The sequence below is a fragment of the Astyanax mexicanus genome, chromosome 18, assembly GCF_023375975.1.
Source record: "Astyanax mexicanus isolate ESR-SI-001 chromosome 18, AstMex3_surface, whole genome shotgun sequence".
In the NCBI taxonomy this organism is placed as follows: Eukaryota; Metazoa; Chordata; class Actinopteri; order Characiformes; family Acestrorhamphidae; genus Astyanax; species Astyanax mexicanus.
This window is the reverse complement of record NC_064425.1, coordinates 9899093-9915274: the sequence shown is the minus strand read 5'-3', so window position 1 is coordinate 9915274 and position 16182 is coordinate 9899093. Positions and strand designations below refer to the sequence as shown.

The 16182-nt window shown below is 39.1% G+C and overlaps 1 protein-coding gene across 1 annotated transcript in view; it reads left to right on the top strand.

Annotated features, from left to right (window-relative positions):
• lrfn1 (leucine rich repeat and fibronectin type III domain containing 1) overlaps positions 1-16182 on the top strand; it is a 278758-nt gene that overhangs the window by 112371 nt on the left and 150205 nt on the right. The window contains exon 3 of the mRNA XM_022669392.2: positions 8147-8251. The gene's annotated coding sequence lies outside the window, so the exon portion shown is untranslated. The remainder of the gene's footprint in view (positions 1-8146; positions 8252-16182) is intronic.

Genomic DNA, 16182 nt, shown 5'->3' with positions numbered 1-16182 from the left:
TCTGTGGTCCAGCTCACCCCAAACCATCTGGATTGGGTTCAGGTCCAGTGACTGTGGAGGTTCAGCTCATTTTTTGTTAAGTACATAAAACTCCACATGTGTTCATTCATAGTTTTGATGCCTTCAATGAGAATCTACAATGTAAATAGTCATGAAAATAAAGAAAACGCATTGAATGAGAAGGTGTGTCCAAACTTTTGGCCTGTACTGTATAGTAGCTGCTTGATGTTTATATCAGCATGCTACAGTAAATTACCTTTATTTTGGGATGTGCATAATGATGGACCACTGTACAAATACTGTGTGCTCATCATCATCATCTCCAAAAAAAAAAAAAACAGAAGCGTCCATAAGGTACCAATCGACAGGAATGATCATTGAATCAATGCAAACTACGATGCATTCCATTATAGTGGTGTGCCATATCGTATTGTAAAATAGTCTCTACCTGGATTTAACTTAACTAAGTTTACATCATGTAAAAAAAAATGCAAAATATGTGGCCACACCTCATTAACCCTCTTATTATGTTCATTTGTTAGGAACAGCAATGGTGTTTGTCCAAAAGATGTCTGAAACTCAAGAAAAAATCCTAAAAAGCAGTGTAAATATTACCATTACTAATTATTCTATCAATATTTCATGCAATTGTGTTACCTACCTCTAAATGGTTGTGGTTTAATTAGGACAGGGGTGTCCAAACTACGGCCCGCAGGCCATTTGCGGCCCGTTTCCTTTTTTGGAGCGGCCCGCGAGGTATTTTAGAAATAGAATGAAAGTTGGCCCGCTGTTAAGCAGGTTTTTATAATGTGAGATTCAAAGTTTGAACTAGGTGTCAGAAACGGGCCAAAGAGTCTAAAAGAGGAAAGAGTGTTCAGTTGTAGCACAGAAAAACGGGCCAAAGAGTCTAAAAGAGGAGAGAGTGTTCAGTTGTAGCGCAGAAAAACGGGCCAAAGAGTCTAAAAGAGGAGAGAGTGTTCAGTTGTAGCGCAGAAAAACAGGCCAAAGAGTCTTAAAGCGGAGAGAGTGCTCAGTTGTAGCGCAGAAAAATGAGTCAAAGAGTCTAAAAGCGGAGAGAGTGCTCAGTTGTAGCGCAGAAAAACAGGCCAAAGAGTCTTAAAGCGGAGAGAGTGCTCAGTTGTAGCGCAGAAAAACAGGCCAAAGAGTCTAAAAGCGGAGAAAGTGCCGAGTTGTAGCGCAGAAAAACGGGCCAAAGAGTCTAAAAGCAGAGAGAGTGTTCATTTGTAGCACAGAAAAACGGGCCAAAGAGTCTAAAAGCAGAGAGATTGTTCAGTTGTAGCGCAGAAAAACGGGCCAAAGAGTCTAAAAGCAGAGAGTGTTCAGTTGTAGCACAGAAAAACGGGCCAAAGAGTCTAAAAGCAGAGAGAGTGTTCAGTTGTAGCACAGAAAAACGGGCCAAAGAGTTTAAAAGCAGAGAGAGTGTTCAGTTGTAGCACAGAAAAACGGGCCAAAGAGTCTAAAAGTTGTCGTAATTAAGGAGTTTAATATTAAGAGACATCCTGAAATGAAACATCAATTTGAAAAATCTTAGTTTACACAACACTGTCAAAGACAGATAAAGTAAGTAAGTAAGTCAAGTAAAATGGTGTTTACATAAAAATAATCAGGAAAATGTATTATTTAAAGTGGTATATTTAATTCTTTGTTTTATTACAGAGTCTGTGGCCTGTGATTTCGAATATATTTCTCCTTCTGGCCCCCAACAAAAAAAGTTTGGACACCCCTGAGTTCACTGATAATTCACTTGTTTTTTTCATTAAAAAAAAAAAAAAACATGTTCAAACTTTTTCAGTCTTTGGAGTGTTTAACTCCAGTGTTTAAGTTGTGTTGACTGCCCCAGAGCACCAGTTAAGATTTAGGCTATAATTAAGGATCAGGTTTAAGTCTGGGTTTGGATTAGGTTTAAGGGTCAATTCATGTTTTAAGGTGTCTTAAGGTTATAGTGTAAAAATGTGTTACTTTAACAAGGGTATAATTGCTTTGATGTGCTTTTCTACTATGATTATGTTCATGGCACTTAATGGTCTTAATATGACATTATTATTGTTTATTGCAGTAATTTCTGGGCCGATATATCGTCCACGAAACATTCTGATCGTGACAGGCCTAATTGTGGCAATGACTAATGGTTTTCTAAAGCAGTGTGTCCACTTTTAAATTATGAAAAACACAAAGTGCTTCAAAAACCAAGAGTCACTTTATTATCCTAGAGACGAAAAATAGCTCACAGCTTTTTGCACACGCAATTAAATATGATTTTAAGCTTGGCAATCAACTCACTAAGCTAGCATCCATAATCGGGAAGCCAAAAAGCATTGGATTAAATTGCATGTCACCCTTGAAAGAAACGCTCATAAATAAATGTATGAATACAAACAGAAAAATAAGAAAATGAGTCTCTTCCAAAATGTATACCCTTATTTACTTACTCTTAAACTTTTAGCACAAGTTTTATTCCCCTGTACAAAACTATGACATCCAAACTATGAAGGAACAAATACATTATGGAATTGTGCAGTAAACGTAAAACTGTTAAACAAACCAATAATACTCTGTGAAGCATTTATGTGGCTATTATGCTGTTAGCTTGTTGTTTTTGAGGCTGCTAATTATTGAACTCTTGGGGCCCTACTTTAGCGATCTGTAGTGCATCAGTCAAATACGCATCATGCAGCAGGATTTAGAGCATGTTGGTGTCTCTTTGGTATTGTGAGGGCACAAAAAAACATGCCTTGTGTGGTTAAAAATGCACAAAAGGCGTGTTCTAATTCTCTTAATGAATCATGGGTGTGTTTTGGGCGTAACATGAAATAAACCAATCAGTGTGTCAGCTGTCATTCCCTTTAAGAGCAGGGTGAGCTCTGACTTTGGCGCGTTCGTATCTTAACAATGCTGTGCTTTTCATGTCTCAGCAGAAACTGTGAAGGTACACCAGCAGCTCATTTAAGTGAACAGCAATGTTATTTTATTCTTTATTCTGTTTATTGTTGAGTTAAAAGTTGATTTTGGACTATAGGTGCACTGGTGCACCTATAGGAATGAAATTTAGGCCAGAAATTTACCTGAGCACACCTCACTTCCAGACCACCACACCCATCAGTGTATATTTATATATTCCTAAACTCTGACACCATTTTTATGGCACGGGCACAAGTTGTGAAAATAAACTGTTGATGGGGTGTAAGATAGCAAAGAACATCACGATATATCTTGCGCAGGCTGTACGATAGTGCCCTTGATCTTCCTTTCCTGAGGCAGTCCTGATGAGTGCCAGTTTTCAATTCAAGGTTTTTGATGGCCTTTGCAATCACAGACAGCACAGACAGGATATTTTCAAATTTCTTGAAATGTTTTGGATTGACTGACTTTCATTTTTTAAAGTAGATTTTTTCTTTGAGTAGTTCTTTCCTCTCATAATATGTATTAAAACATTAATCAAATATAGATATTTACTGTAATTCTACCAACTCTACCTTTTTACAACGTTACAACTGATGCTCTCAAACACATCAAGAGGCAAAAAATGTAAATCTTAATTTAACTCTTGATGAGTTCAGCACAGCTGTTAACTGAAAGCCTGAATTCTAAGTGACTCTACCTCATAAAGCTGAGTGAGAAAATCCAGCCAAGTAAGAGGTTCTACTTTAAAGAATCTAAAATATAAAACCTAAAGACTGTAGACTACTGTGCCATGCAATTTTTTGTCATATCATTCAGCCCTAATTGCTTCTAGTTTTAGATTCTTCTGATTGTTCAGTCACTGCTTAAGGATCACTGAGACCTTGATGGAGTTGACAGCCCCACTGCACTTGTTTCAGCCATATGCTTTGTGCTTTAGGAAAACCATCTTCTGTTAACATGCTGCCGATGTGTAGATTACTGCCTGGGGAGCGCCGCACGGTGGTTTTCTCATGTTGGGTATAAAAGAGTGTTGTAAACACTGAAATTACACGCCTGCGCAATTTCACAATGTTCAAAGCGGCAGAAAGGATGAGCACATCACCATAATCCAGTATAACATCACATTGTTTTAGGCTTTTGCCCAATGAAGGATATGTTATGAGGAGTTATAGAGAACTGACACAACTCATTACCGGAAAGAAGCCCAAGGCCTGGCTGTTGAAAGACGTGGCTTAAACTAGTCATTGGCGAACACTCTTAAATCTAAAGGTGCTTCAAATGGTCCTTTTACTGATGCCATAGAAGACCCACTTTTAGTTTTTTTAGAAAGAAACATGTTTGTAATAGAGATGAGTGTATGAGTGTGAAGAACAAATCATGTGGAATTCAGTGCTACACCAATAAGAGTCCTTAGGTAAGACTCCTATCACTACAATGGCTCAATTCTGTAATAGGAAAAAACCTTGTAAGTCACTCTGGATAAGGAGTGTCAGTAAATGCCAAAAAAAAAATGTTCTATATTGTTTAAATCTCTTTTTGCTGGCGGTAATAACACTGCAATAACACATCTGAACCAAATACACAACTCACAGTGTAAGCTAGAAAAACTAAAGCTTCCAAACATGGTGGAGGTAGCTTCATCTATATCAACTCACAGTGAGAGCTAGCTAGGATAAAATACGGCCTCCAAACATGGTGGAGGAAGCTTCATCTAGAACTAGCTAGGATAAAATATGGTCTTCAAACAACTCACAGAGAGATGGGCAACCTAAAATAGAGCCTCCAAATATGGTGAAGGTAGTTTCATCTACAACTTAGTGAAAGCTATGCAAACTAAAATTAAGCTTTCAAACATGGTTAAGGTAGTTTCATCAACATCTCAACATCTCTCTAAAAGTTAGACTAAACTACAGGCTTCCAAACATGGTGGAGGTTGCTTCATCTACGTAAACTCACAGTGAGAGCTAGCTAGTTTAAAAAGTACGGCTTCCAAACATGGTGGAGGTAGCTTCCTCTAGAGCTAGCTAGCATAAAGTATGGCCTCCAAGCATGGCAGATATCCCAAGTTGCAAAAGTTGATTTCAGGGAGGTTAACACCCCCCCCCCCCCCCCACAAAAAAAAAAAAAAACTTGCACACACTCTTTGCAGAGAACAGGCCAATCAGAACCCTCTCTGTTTTCTCTCTCTCCTTCCCACACGCGATTAAAGAAAAAAAGAATTGAATTCCGGGAGATTATATGTGACTCGCGGGCATCAGGGAGCCACTACCGAAATGCGGGAGACTGCCGCAGCTTCAGGGGGACTTGTCTGGTTTGTCTGACATGGTGTAGGTGGTTTCATCAGCAACTTACAAAGGGAGCCGTGCAACCTAAAATACAGCCTCCAAATAGGGTGAAGGTAGTTTCATCTACAACTTAGTGAAAGCTAAGCAAACTTAAATTCAGCTTTTAAACATGGTGGAGGTAGCTTCATCTATATAAACTCACAGTTAGGATAAAGTATGGCCTCCAAACATGATGGTGGTAGTTTCATCAACAACTCACAAAGAGAGCTAGGCAAACTAAAATACAGCCTCCAAACATGGTGGAGTTAGCTTCATCTACAACTCACAATGAGAGCTATGTAAACTAACATTCATCTTCACAACATGGTGGAGGTAGCTTCATGTACATCAACTCACAGTGAAAGCTAGACAAACTAAAATACTAGCTTTATCAACAACTAACAGTGAACGCTAGACAAAATAAACTACAGCTTCCAAACATGGTGGAGGTAGCTTCATCTACATCAACTCACAGTGAGACCTAGGTAGGATAAAGGACAGCGTATCAAACGTGGTGGCGGTAGTTTCCAGTCCCTCAACTAAGAAAAGAAAAAACATACTTTAAGAAAATGAAAGTCAGTCAATCTGAAACATTTCAAGAATTTTAAAAGTACCCTCAAATGCGGTTGCAAAGACCAACCCAGAAAAGGAAGAGCAAGAGTGTCCTCTGTTGCACATGATAAGTTCATCGCACTTACCAACCTCAGAAACCACAAGTTAAAAGCTCCCCAGATAAGAGCACCAAAATGCTTCACCGAATATTTTGGTCTATTTTGGTTTGTTTAACAGTCTCTAGGTTAACTGGGTTGTTTGATGGTTCAAATAAGTCTATATCTGTGTAAACTCATGCTGAAAGACTGAATATATCTGCATGTATCTGAATATATATTTCCTGGACCGTTCAGACGCTGAGATGGATTTGCTGTTTCTAGGAAGGACTGAATGCAGCAGGTTTATATCCGTGCCAAAACACTGGTGTTCATTAACAGAGACAGCACTTAATTAACCACAGTGTTTGGCATTCTGTCCCTGCCGGTATGTCAGCGTTCGCACGGGGAGCCGCCGAGATTACACCCCAATCACAACGGAGATGACGCACTGTCACGATGACGGGAAAAAATCTGAAATAGAATCTAATTAGAGCTCCTGGCCACAACAGCAGAACAGACCTCTAAAGGTAGAAAACGTCAAAGATCGGAAAAAAACACAACGTAGTTATTGGATTGACTGGTGTGTCCTTTTACATTCTCTCTCTCTCTCGCTTTTTTCTTTTCCTCTCTCTTTCTCTCTATCTCTCTCTTTCTTTTTCTTTTTTTGGCTCACCCCCTAGCTTTAGGGATACACAATAAATCAAATTTTCAAAATACAGCTTCCCAACATGGTGGAGGTAGCTTTATCTACATCAACACACAGTGAGAGCTATATAATAAAAAGTACAGCTTTCAAACATGGCGGCGGTAGTTTCATCAGCAGCTTACAGTAAGAGCTAGCCAGGTTAAAAAATAGATCTTCCAGACATGCTGGAGTTAGTTTTATCTACAACTCTCAGTGAAAGCTAAGCAAACTAAAATACAGCTTCCAAACATGGTGGAGGTAGCAACATCTACATCAACTCACAATGAGAGCTAAGCAAACTAAAATACAGCCTCCATGTTATGCTAAGCTAAAGGCTAAAGCTGTTGCCATGTGGGTCAGCCAGATGTGACTCTTCCTGTAGCAGTTTTCTCTAATTTCTAAAAGTCTTTTGAAGGTTAAAGGTGTAGGAAACAGTATTCCCTGCTCTCTGGCTTCATCTGTATATTATATTTTATTATTGTACTTACTAATTTAGCAGCTGCATCATTTACATAGCAACAGCGCTTGTGAATATATGTACTCTGATGGGCATGGTGGCCTGAAAATCAGGTGTGTTCAGGTAAATTTCTGGAGTATTTCTATCTTGGTAGCGGAAAACACAGGTGCTCCACTGATTGAATACAACCTACACAAACATCAACAAGCAGACGTTCATTGCTATCTTGGCAGGTAATTGCCCCCTACTTTTTACGCACACTGCTGCTGGAGATGCAACAGTTCACAAACTCCTATCGCATGCCTATTGAAAGCTACGCAAACTTTTACAACAATCAACAATAAACAGAATGAACGAGCATGAACAAGCCTTGGACACTTCCAAGTAGCTGCGCTGTTAAAATAGCAATCCGCCAAAGACAGAGTACACCTGTTTACCTATTTAAAAGAATTAGTGCATGCCTTTTTTTATGCATTTCTAGCCATACAAGGTGTACTTTTCCCGTCGTTATGATAGCAAAGACACACTGACACGTCGCAAATCAAGCTGCACGGTTGCTATCTTCTCTTTATTTACCTTCTGAGAACTCTCTTCAGTGCTTCTGCACAGGCAATCACGCCTGTTAATGATGCCTTGAGGACACTGTGAAATATTAAAACAAAAACTCGAAACTAGATTCGGATTAGAAGAGCCCATTCTGTATGCTGATTCTGTATGAATCAGCGCTAACTACTAATTATTCAGTATCTGTAATTAATTCAGAAACTGCTAATTATTTAGTATCAACAGGTATTAATTATTCAGTTACTACTACTACTACATATTCAGAATCTACTATTTATGGCTTCCTTGATATTTCACAGTAATTTCTCTAGGCAATCTTTGTTTTAACCCTATTATTATTATGGTTTATTGCCATTGCTTTTAATAATAAATTGCATTTTCTCATGGTTAAAGGCAACAATTCTACTGTGGGGAACTTACAGACTTTTATTGCTTTAACAATTACTGCTATATTACGACTCTTGGCAGGAAACAGGAGATACAGTACCAGCGAAGACACTATTCCACAAGATTCCAATTGCAATTCTTTTCTTTTTCCCTTCAGGTCTCCCAGTGGCCAAAAGTTTCCCCCATCGCTCCATCATCGCCGAAGGTCAGCAGCCCTGGAGAAGCAGATAGGAGGGATTTGGCACCTTCTCAGACCATTAAAGTAAGGCTATTCTCTTCCTTTTTTCTCCCAGACTCTATAGAAACTAGTAGTGGTGGTTCTTGCAGCTCCCAGAACATATCAGAGCTTCCTTCTTATTTTTTTGTAATCTGTCTCTTTCAGCAATGGTATTAGAGACCCTTGGCTTTAAGTCCACTTAATCAAACATCTTGTTGCCATTTTGGCCTCTCAGATCATTCCATTGAAGTGCATTAAAGGTTTCCATTCCATGATATAGCGGCGTAGCTAATGGCACGATCTACTACCACCTTCCTGGGAGTACCACCATCCTTCATATAGCAACGATGACAACGATAATAGGATGATAATGGAATAATTGTTATGACGACATGGGAAATCATTTTATTGAATTTCGTGCAGGAAACGAAGCGGCAACCGGCGGAATAATGAAGCAGATAAGATCTTTAAAATGCAGCATGAACTCCATTAGTCTATCAGCCGGTCGTTTGTTTCACAACAGCGTCGTAAATCAGATGATACAGTCCTAAAACGCAAGAGAGATGAAAACAGCTGGAATCCATGTTTCATCGCAAGGCTGAGCCAATCCATTATAACGTGGCTTCAGAAGGACTTTATGCTAAGCTAATCAATAAAGTCACGCAAGTCATTCATCAATATCTTCTTTTTTTTTTTTTGACGTGTGCATGACCAATACCTTTATCAGGGGGTTTAAAGTGTTTGGACTCAAAGGTGTGCACTGGATCAGATTGTGGCTGTTTACATCATTACATCATCCAGAGTCTCCTTTCTGGCTTGGCAAGTGGAGATAAGGCTCCTGCGGAGATGCTAATCAAGATGGCCGCTACAGCAATTAAAACTGACTGGGAAGAATCGCCATGTCACTCCTCTAATCACGCCATCTCCGAGGAGAGATGAGGAGGTAGGAATTAAGTCGTCCTCGCGTACCTCGTCCAGGCGCCACTTAGCAGTGAGAAGCGCACATCTCAATCTCTATTGACTTCCAACGACATTTAAATGTTCGGGAAACGGCATTTAAATCCTCCGGGACGATTGTCAAATTATACCAATCTGGCAACCTCCAATCTGACCCGCTCTTTGGCAGCCGCTCGGCTTTATCCGCAAATGATCCAAACAGTTTTCGGACAATTATCAAAGGCCCCGGGTCACTGTGTAGCTCGCTACAGGCAAGGTCAGGCACTTCCAGCGTTATCAATCATACAGAGAGGACAACTTCAGGAATGGTGCTGATGAAGAGACGGTGTCTTAAAAAAAAAAAGGCTGCAGTGTCCAATTAGAGTGAATTAGAGTGAATCAGGGGGCTAGAGTGCAATAGAGTGCATTAGAGTGCATTGCAGAACTGAGCAAAGGAAAGCGATATACAACTTAGTTGCATGAAATAAGACAGCAGTGCCAATCAAATCAACTGACAGCCAATAGGGTGTCGGAATGGTATATGTTTATACTTTTCTACATACAACCACAATCAGATTTACTCTATCTGGATGGAGAGATTTATCTGGATAAGGGTTTTATTGAACGATGAGAAGCTGCAATGAAAACAAGCTGAAATAAAATGGAGTAATGAGGCTATTTTTTATGTAAAGAGTAGAAAGTTCAGAAAACTGTATGAAAATGTAAGAAGTTGAAGAAAAAAGTGCTTTGAAAAAATTATTGTAGTTGTTTTACTAGTGATAGTGATTGAACATGATTTTAAAATGATTATTAAATGATCAATGATCATGAAATCATTTAACACTGAACTTTACTGAGGCAAGTGAGACCTTGCATTCTTTAAATGTTGTTCCTGGTTCTATTGTGACCTCCTGGATGAGTTGTCCATGCTCTTTTGGAATACTTTTCAGTCGGCCGGCCACTCCTGGGAAGGTTTACCACTGTTTGCTGTGGTCCGCTGTGAGTCCCAAAGCTTTAGAAATTACTTCTACTATCTTATCTGCTTTTGAATTTCTTCAGATCGGGGCATGATGTGTTGCTTTGTGGAATCTTTTAGCTGCTTCTTGCTGTCAAATGATTATTGAATGATCATTGAATCATCAACACTTGTTTTAGCTTAACGGAGACCTGTAGTTCTTTAAATGCTGTTCTGGGTTCTTTTGTGACCTCCTGGATGAGTTGTCCATACCCTTTTGGAGTAATTTTGGTCGGTCTGCCGGCCACTCCTGGGAAGGTTCACCAGTATTCTGGTCCGCTTTGAGTCCCAAAGCTTTAGAAATTACTTCTACTATCTCATATGTTTTTGAATTTTTTCAGATATTGTCAGACATGTTCTATTTAAGTGATTTCTTGATTCTAAAGATCCGACAGTAATCAGGCCCAAATTACTAGTAAGTGTGATTGATCACAGTTTATTCATGGGGAGGCAACATTGAGTATTTTTTTCTCTCTTAAAATATGAAAAGGTGCTTTTATATTTACTTAGATTATGTTTGTCTCATATTAAAGTTTGTTTGATATTTAAAAAAAATGTGAATAAGACAAAATTGCAAAAACTCAATAAATCATTAAGAGGGGAAATAATTTTTCTACCTTTTCAGTCCACTGTACATAAAACAGACATTTTTGGGTGGTACATTAATCACTCAATCCAGACAACAAGTAATCAGTGCTGCGAATTTGCACATGAATGCTAAATCTGGCAAGTGTACGTGTCTGTGGAGCAGATCTGACCTGGGAATGTTCGCGTGTTTTGTTAGCCATTAGCAACAGCTGCTGCAGTTTTCTGCATTAATTGATTGAAGGCTGTGCTTGTAGGCGTTTTGGATGCATATATTCTCCTGCTAACACATACTCACACATCAACACAGGGCATAAACTGATTAAAGCAGCTAAAATATCATTTGAGACATTGACCGTATCTCATTAGATGGCTTTGTTCTCTCGGCCGAATGCTGTTTGTGACCTAGAACAGGCTTCTGCTGGGCTTGTTGGAAGGCCTCATTAAAGCGGCAGAAGCTAACATGCCTTCGCACCTTCCCAACAGGGAAGGCCAGGGTGAGACTAAGGGGGGGGGGGGGGGTGAAGAAGACAAAAAGATTATATTTAGTCTTTATCAGGGTCATAGTTTTGCTTTTATGTCTTTATACTTTGCTTTAATGATGGCATTTTTTTAAGCTAGTGAGAATCAGTGTCCAGAGAGCAAGGCTAGCACACAATTAGCGTTAGCAGTGCATTGTTCCCTGAATATATTATCAAGAAGGCTTCCTTTTTATCTATTCAGTAAACTCTGCTAGCACTAAATGAACTTCTGCAGTGTTTATTTGGACCCTGTCTAGAGCACATGGTCTGAAATGAACTCCATTTGAGATTCATAGTTTCATCATGCATGCATATGTGATGCAATGCTAATTGGCTTCTATGGTAACGAAAAGTGTTTCAAATGAATATGGGACACTATTATGCACTATTATGAAGATACCACCATGCAAAAAAAAAAAAAAACTAAAAGCATGGGTAGCTCTATATAGTTTCTAGCTAGAATCTGTTTTATTGGTCAAGACATTATTTACATACACAAGGAATTTGAATACAGTAGGTGTTAACTCTCTATACATTCAACAGATAGTCATGTATAGAGCTGGGTAATATGGAGCAAAAATAATATCTCAATCTTTTTTTCTCTGAATGATGATATACAATATATTTATCTCAATATTTTTCCTCCCATTAAGTGATAAACGATTTATTTTCTATTTATTTATCATTTTTTCCCCATTGTCTCCAAGCTGTATATCCCCCATCACTAGTGATGCCACAACACAAGGAGGGTGAAGACCAGCACATGCCTCCTCCAACACATGTGAAGTCAGACTTCATCTCTTTTCCAACTGCTGCTAATGCAGCATTGCTGAGTAGCATCACAGCGCACTCAAAAGAAAAATGCAGCGACTCGGTTCTGATACATCAGCTCACAGACGCATTGTGCTGTTCGACATCACCCTAGGGGTGAGGAATGGAAAGCGTGTCATCTACCCTCCTAGAAAGAGAACAAGGCCAATTGTGCTCTTTCAAAGTCTGGCAGCTGAAGGCAAGCTGCATGAATGGGATTCAAACCCCTCTCCAAAAAAAGACACTTTTAAGATAATTCTCTAAGTTTTCTGATTTTCACAGGGATTTTTATCATTCCGTGCTGTATCCTGTATATTAGAGTAGACTAGTACTTCTAGCAGCATTTTATATCATTCTAACTATCAAAAATAGATTATTCAAACAAATGTTTAACTACTTAAGTAGTGCCAAAATCAGAGTGCACCTGGCTAATTAATTACCCATGATTAATTAAGACAATTAGTACACGCCTTTTGCGTGTTTTGAGCATCACATACTGTGCTTTTTTGCGCCCTCACAATACCAAATACACAGAAACATGTCTCTAATCAAACAGTGACCGACGGCCTATAGATCTCTAAAATAGGGAATTAAATATTAAGTTAAGGTGATTGACCATCTTAGATTTTAATGAGACTTAGACTAAATTTAATTCAGTTTGTCTACAAGCACCTGACCATGCTAGATAACACGTAGTAAGATAAAGCTGGCTAACTCCCAGAGCTGCTTGCTGTGGTGGGCAGTGATAGAGTGTGTAGCAAGTTACAAAAGATGGAAGAACTGATTAGATTGTATTTTATTTGACGTTTTATCATTTAGTAAAGTTCCTAAAGGTAAATCCTGCCAGAATTCTTCATATAAACTTCATATAAACCTGTCTGGTCTCGATTTTCCCAATTTCACTATAACTCCAGTCTGGCACTCCCCATTATTTATTAACTACACTCCTGCCTTGTTGTGCAGCCGCCTAGTGACCACCTACATTACTAATCTATGATGTTTATTGTTCCGTTGGTTGTTTTTTTCCTGCTTGTTTTTCTTGACCTTGCCCTGGATTTATACATCATGTATGTCCATGTCTGTGTTTTGACCCCTACTAGGTCGTTATTGTTAGCCCGAATATGCTTGCATAGTCCGTGTATTCTGCTGGCTCAAACTCCTGCTGGTTAAATGTATCAAAGTATTGGTGTTTTGCCACAATTTTACTATAAAACTAGTATTGGTGTTTTTTTTTTTTTGCCACAATATTACTGCTAAACTAGAAAACACTCACTAGAAAATGTTCGTTATGGTTGTTGCTATGGTGTTGCTAAGGTGATTGATAAGTGGTTGCTAGGTGGTTGGGCCCCCCCATTCATTCCCATGAGGCAAATTCGTATGACAATTGTACATGTACCTGGGCATCCAAATGTCTCCCCATCCATTCTTAATTGGCAAAAAAAAAAAAAATGACATTAATAAAGTTTTAATGAAAACAGTACATCTAATCGGAAAGCTGTCTAATTTATGTAAAATATGTTTAATCAAGGGTTGGCTCTAGTAGCAACTCCGTAATAGCGATGCTAACATGACAGAATAAAGAGCATTAGCAATGATAACAGTGTAGTAGTAACTCTAGGTAACTGAGGGAATTCTTGTTCTTCATTTCCTGGGGTAGTCCTGATGAGAGCCAGTTCCATCATTGTGGACACTTTAGAGGATAGAGAATGACTGACCCTTATTTCTTAAAATATGTTTTTTCTTTTTTTAGTTAAGTACCAACTCTACCTCTTTACAACTTTAAAACTGATGCTCTCAAACACATTAAGAGGAGCAAGACATTCAAATAATTAACTCTTGATGAGTTCAGCACAGCTGTTAACTGAAAGCCTGAAATCCAGGTGACTCTACCTCATAAAGCTGACTGAGAAAGTTCCTGCATGAAATTAATACATCAATTCCCTTCTTCCGTCTTGCATTCAGACTGAAGACCATTGAAGCCGCTTAGCTTAGCTTAGAAAGATCAATGGAAGGCTTCAGGTAAAGCCATCTAGCCCCTCTGAAAAGCAGATGAATGAGCTTCCCTGCACTGTATTCATCATTTCAAAACTTTGCTAATCTTGCTCTGAATCCCACAGCTGCGCTGCCATTCGCAAAGCCTTGCAGAGTCTCGCAGGTTAAAGTCCTTTTCCTAATTGGAAGCATCGCGGCATGACGTTTGTCATAGGATGCTACAGAGGAGCATTAGAGTGCTTGCTCTATTTGACATTTAGCCTAATTGCATTGGCAGAGCCACTATTTACTGTTACTTAGCTAACGAAAAAGACATAAGTGAGACGAATTCATCCACCTCCAGGTACGCGGAGAAAAGCGGCTAATTGCTAAAAACGTTGAGCCGCTCCTTTAAGAAATAAACTCATTCTCCCATTAAAATGAGGAGATCGAACCTAATCAAGCTGCAGTTCAGACTGATAAAACACTAGCTCAGTTATGATCTCATTTGTGCGCTCCAGTGGTGAGAGGTTTAGTACACAGGTGGAGGAATGTGGAGCTTATTTTCTTATTCTTATAAAGATGTTATGGAGCGGTTTTGATCTATCTAGCTGTCTGTTTGTCTTTCTAGCACTGTATATCTACCAGTCTGTCTATCTCTCTATCTAGCTAACTGTCTATCTAGCAGTATATCTAGCAGTCTATATATCTAACTGTCTTTCTGTCTGTCTGTCTGTCTATCTATCTATCTATCTATCTAGCACTCTGTCTGTCTGTCTGTCTGTCTGTCTGTCTATCTATCTATCTATCTATCTATCTAGCACTCTGTCTGTCTGTCTGTCTGTCTAGCACTCTATCTGCCAGTCTGTCTGTCTAGCACTCTATCTGCCAGTCTGTCTGTCTGTCTGTCTAGCACTCTATCTGCCAGTCTGTCTGTCTGTCTGTCTAGCACTCTATCAGCCAGTCTGTCTGTCTGTCTGTCTAGCACTCTATCTGCCAGTCTGTCTGTCTGTCTGTCTAGCACTCTATCTGCCAGTCTGTCTGTCTGTCTAGCACTCTATCTGCCAGTCTGTCTGTCTGTCTGTCTAGCACTCTATCTGCCAGTCTGTCTGTCTGTCTGTCTAGCTAACTCTCTATCTAGCAGTTTATATAACTAACCGTCTACTCAGCAGTATACCTAGCTATCTATCTCTCTAGAAAACTGACTGTTTAGCAGTCTATCTATCTAGTATTCTATATATCTATCAAGCTAACTCTCTATCTTGCTAACAGTCTATCTAGCTAACTATCTAGCAGTATATCTAGTTGTCTATTTGGAAAACTGTCTATCTAGCTACCTGTCTACCTAGCAGTCTAACCAACTGTCTATATAGCTAACTATCTATCTAGCAGTATATCTATCTGTCTATCTAGCTACCTGTCTATCTATCAGTATATCTATCCAACTGTCTATCTAGCTAACTGTCTGTCTAGCAGTCTATCTAACTAACTCTCTATCTAGCAGTCTATCTACCTAACTGTCTATCTAGCAGTATATCTAACTGCCTATCTGTCTGTCCAACTAGCAGTCTGTCTAGCACTCTATCTAGCTAACTGTCTATCTAGCTATATTTCTGTCTAGCACTCTGTCTATCTAGCAGTCTGTCTATCTAACTGTCTATCTAGCTATATGTCTGTCTAGCACACTGTCTATCTAGCAGCATGTCTATCTAGCTAAATGTCTATCTAGCAGTCTACATATCTAATTGTCTATATAACTGTCTATCTAGCTAAATGTCAATCTAGCAGTATATATAACTGTGTATCTAGCTATCTATCTAGTTGCCTGTATATCTAGCAGTCTGTCTGTCTAGCAGTATATCTGACTATCTAGCTGTCTATCTAGCAGTCTGTCTAACAAACTATCTGGCAAACTGGCTGTCTAGCAGTCTATCAAGTATGTACACTTTTGGTCTTCTGTCTATCATTTTTGCTCAATATATCCATGACATTCATGCTTCTCAAGAGTGTATCTCTTTGTGTATTTTGACCAGGGCTGTATATATGTGCTCTTGAGACCTTTAAAACTATACTGTACAGAGAACATTAGGAGAACATTGAGAGAACATTGAGAGAACATTGAGAGAACATTGGAACAG